The sequence below is a fragment of the Toxotes jaculatrix genome, chromosome 6 (genome assembly GCF_017976425.1).
Source record: "Toxotes jaculatrix isolate fToxJac2 chromosome 6, fToxJac2.pri, whole genome shotgun sequence".
Taxonomy (NCBI): domain Eukaryota; kingdom Metazoa; phylum Chordata; class Actinopteri; family Toxotidae; genus Toxotes; species Toxotes jaculatrix.
Window position 1 is genome coordinate 10,257,232 of NC_054399.1, and position 4,944 is coordinate 10,262,175.

Below are 4,944 nucleotides of genomic sequence, written 5' to 3' on the forward strand. Positions count from 1 at the left end.
ACAAGAAAGATACATGAAGAGAGAGAAGAAAGAGAGAAAGAAAAAGGAGAAAGAAGTAATAAAAAGTGGAGAAACAGATGCCTCGCTGCCTGTCTCTCTGATCCTCTCAGTGCCAAAGTGATACAGCAGCAGATTGCAGTGCTGCACTATCAAATCTATCCTTAATCCTTGTGCTGTTAACTAATTGTGGAGTGCTTTGTGAAATACGGGCAAATATGCTTTGTGGTCAGGCAAAGAGGGAATATAGCCCATATGCAGGCAGTTAGCTTGTATGTCAATATGTCAAGCTGGTACTGTAGGGCTGTAGCTACAATGTTTAACCACGTGAAGAACAATCCCCACATGCAAAAATTTTTTTGAACTCAACATCATCGTGTGTGTGTGTGTGTGTGTGTGTGTGTGTGTGTGTGTGTGTGTGTGTGTGTGTGTGTGTGTGTGAATGTCTGCTCAACCTTCTGTATTGTTCGTGGCTAGTGCATTGCTAAAACCGCACAGGTTACAGTGGATTTGTTCCCTTTAACTGTGGTGTTGGCTAACAATGTATAGAATTATAATGAAATTACACCACAGTGTACATCTGTATGAGCCTTATTTGTATGCAGCAATGTGCAGCATTTGTCTGAGAGCAGGCCAACCTAACCCAAACTTAAGTGTTATCGATTCCTTTGTGTTTTAGCTATTCCTGTTGCATTATAAAAACAAAAAGGAAAGAGTCAGCCTGGTTAGAGTTTGCACGTTTGCATAAAACGCCACAAATTGAGCTGATTTTTATTTAAGCATTGATTGGCTTGGCTATGGGCATTAATGGATAGGCTCTAATAGTACTGCCTTACAAAGATAAAGAGCCACACAGACAGTTAGGATAATTTACACGCCACTTACAGCACTAGTATACAAATAAATCTGTGGAAACTCCACCACCGTTGCTTTTGCGAAGATGACAAACACAAGCACAAATGCCATTATCATCGATCGCAGGGCTTTTATTACAAACTTCCTGAAGGAAACAGTTTTTTTTTCGTCTCAAGCAAAAGTGAATAAATTAACATGGAAAATAGATAGGATTTGTTTTGGCCTGAAAGTCAATCTTGCAGCATCAAGACAGGGCATTTTTCTCCCCAAACGACTCTATGCTGCCTGCAGTGAACAATGATCCACAGGATGACAGAGTGAGTCTTAAAGAGGGGCTGGAGTCAAACAGAGGCCTCTCAATGACACCCTCAAGGTTGTGAGCTCAAAGCTGTTTTAATGTGAAACTGGGCCTTTTCCACTCAATAATCATTCTCCTGCTGATGTCAGATACATGACAGGTAACCAAAGGAGGAGGGTTCATGACCCTGAAGGAACCACTAAAAAGAACTGTTGCTCAGGAAAGAGCCACACTGAATTTCCTTCCAGAATATAGTGCAGCAGAAGTATAAAGTTGCAGAAAATGGAAGCACTCAAGCAAAGTACTGGTACCTCCAAACAGTACTTAAGTTTACTGCTTGAGTAAACGTAGTTTATTACTTTTCACCTCTGAAAAATGCATTAATATTCAGAAAGGCTGAACAATATTGGGCCTGAGGGGTGTGTGTCTGCGGTTTGGAGATGGAGGGAGCTGCAGTGTCAAAAGCGAAAAGCTCAGAGGAAAATTGAAGCCCCATAATGGAAGCATAATGGGCTTAGTGTCAGAGTCTCGCAGACGAGAAGGGAGGGGGAAGCACGACCGCCGTCACCCTCTCTTACCTCAAGCCAGTATAAAGGGGTTTAGGAAGCAACGAGGAGACAACACCGGGCCCCAAACAGGCTTTAGAGATACACCAACAGCCTAATGGCTGGATGTGGATGGAATTCATAACAATGCGATGGTCACTGGTTGTCTCTTTGTGGGATTGTAGCGCATCACGTGTCAGACTTAGGCTGAATACTCAAAAGGTTTCCTCTCAACTCATATAGGATTCTGACTTGAAATTCATGAGGGGAGATGCAAAAAAAAAATCATTGAGGAAGGCTCCATAGCTGGAGTTTGCAAAAGTGAAGGATGATACTTTTGAAAAAAAAAAAAAAAAAAATCCTAGCCCCTTCTTCTCATGTGATTTGTGAAGGAGGGAAGAACAGGACGTGGGTACAGATATAGGCATCATGTGCAGGGATTTTAATTCACCTCATGTATTGCAAAGCTCACTTGCATCTCAATTCACCACAAGTACTGTACAACGGCTGTAAAGACAAAAATTGAATTTGAAGCGGTGCCCCTGGTGATGACTACCAATGCCGGCTAAAGCATCTACTGCTGTCATAGATCTGTGAGTGACTGACAGGCTGCAACCAGACATGTTGAGAGCGTTACCTAACGCCTTGTGTCAAAGCAGATTTCCAACATTTTAAGCAACACGTTGGGGGATGAGGGCAGGCACGGAGCAAGGCAGTGTGTTAGAGAATAAAGGATTAAGCTTTGTCCCCACGGTTGTGAACAAAATGTGCATTTGCATCTTCATGAAGCTGTAGTTAAGAACCAGGATCCAGATTTAGTGCATTCTCATCTGGTGGAGTGTGTGAGCTGAGGCAGAGAGAATATGCTGATCGGGGGGCTTGAGGAAGAGCAAAGCAGATTTGGACTCAGACCACGAGTTGGTTGTTTTTGGAGAACATCCAGCTCTTTCCTATATGACATAATAGTACAGAGGCTTTAGAGAGCACTGTTGCATATACAGTATGTTGTGTGGACAACAAGGGGGCAGTTGTAGGTCTCAGCAGTGAGGATCACTTCCGCGTTCAAAAAGCTGCAGTTCCTCGGCTGCCGCTGGGGGCTGGTTCCAGAAGTGAGCAATGTTTTTGGTGTCTATTGATAGTTACCACCTCCGTGAACACGGTGGGGGGTGAATTTTTTTGTACCACAACCGTTTTAGTGTTATTTAGGCTTAATATTCTTACATCAATTAGGGCGTGGTTACGTTGAGTGACAGCGCCATAGACTGGCACTGGCAGTTAGCTCTTTGCTAAAGCATCGGCTGAGCTAGGCGGCTACATTCAGAGGCCTCCTGCTACCTGCAGTGGTTGACAGGGGCTGTAGTCTCCGTGTTTGTTTGCCAATGTTCGGATACGTTTTTTGTGTCAATATGGCTTGTTGTAGTGTGGACTGTACTAACCGACCGTCGAAGGAGTCTGTGTCACAGTTTTTTCGGTAAGTAAATTTCTCACTATTTTACCTGGATGTTTGCACTAATTAGCATGTATTAGCATATTTTGCCGCTGGCTTATGAGTTACTTGCCAATGTATGGTCGCTGCTGATACAGATAGAGGGCCGGTGCAGCTAATGTTAGGAACGTTGTTGCGGTGTGTTCCGTGCTCTCAGAGTCCGTTTATTGTGGGAATAAAATACAATTTTATTTCGTCTCATTTTTCTTTTTAAAAAGTCCGACATTGCATGGACAGAGCAGCTCCGTCAGTAAGCGGCTGATGTTGTTTGTGTGCTGATTTAACTGTAAGGGGACAGTGGGTGGAGGCAGCGGTGAAAGCCGGTAAATATTAAATATTAAACATTTTAATGTGGTACGGGGTCGAGCTAGTCGGGTCGGACTCGGGGACTGTCGTGTGGTGGACGAAGCTGCCGCTTAGCTTGTTAGCCTAGGTGGTTAGCTGATTAGCCTTAGGCTAGCTCGGTTGCTCCGAGCTAAGTGGCCGGGTCCTCGGCCGGCTGACCCGTAGAGTAACCGCCTCTCCGCCAAATACGTAAAGTACACTGCCACTAAAATCCAAGATGGCGCAGCTCAAATGCCCATGGTTTGGTCACAAAACCGATTCCCCGAAACCAATGGGTGACGTCACGGGTGCTATGTCCATGTCTTATACTGCTGAACTCTAGCCCTGCCCCGTAGACCCCCCCACCACCACACACTGACAGCCTTGCACTACAACACTGTCCCACTAAGTGCAATACCTGGCCATTATAGGGCAACATGTTCCTATAGTGTAATACACGGACTCCTCCTTGCACTACCACTACCTCCTACTTGCACAAGTATTTATGCACATGCTAACTTCGGCCTCCTTACCTTACCTTATCTATTTTTATCTTATTTAATTGTTAGTTGTTAAATTTCACAATGTTTATATATCTGCTCTGTTTATTGTATTTCTCTAATGTTTATATTTGCTCTTGTTGATGGCTTAAAACTGGGACCTGAGTACCAATTTCGTACCATAACATGCAAATGTCCTGGTATGACAATAAAGTTCCTTGATCCTTATACAGTCTATGGTGGACAATGAGGATAATTCCCACACACTAAATTGTATTGCTGTAATATTCCATTAAAGGTCCTGTAAGTTACATGTCTACAGGACTGTTCATCTGTGTATAGATACAAGAACATATATGCAAGTACTGTATGTAGATTTTATTTATTTTATTATCTCTTTTTCAATTATACCTTTTAGGAGCACCTTATATTTTTTATGTGCAACATAATTAGTTGGTGGTAGGACTTCCATCCATCACTATGATACTGTTGGTGGAATAAATGTGGCCTCAGTGGATCCCATTATCAGTGTGTATTTCTATGTTAGTGTACCACATATTTGGCCTATGAAATCAGTCTTTCTCTGCTGGTATGTTGTATGTCCCTGATGTGCTGTTGATCATGCCACCAGCCTTGGTAGGGACCCCCTTTTGGGATCCTAGTACACCATCACAAAAACTAGTTTATGTTGTTTAAGGTTTTTGAAACTGTATTTACTGTAAAAGTCAATTATTCAATACTTCATATTCATCTTGGGGTTGCAGCCCAAATTTCTGACCATTTGTGGGATCACTGGTAGAAATGATAATCAGTGAGCTATCACTGCAGCAGTACATACACACATACAGTGTGAGGTAAATGGTGAATACTACCACTGTCATCTGATGGCTACTGTTAATAACATTTGAGCAGAGAACACAAAGTCAGAGGAAACAGATT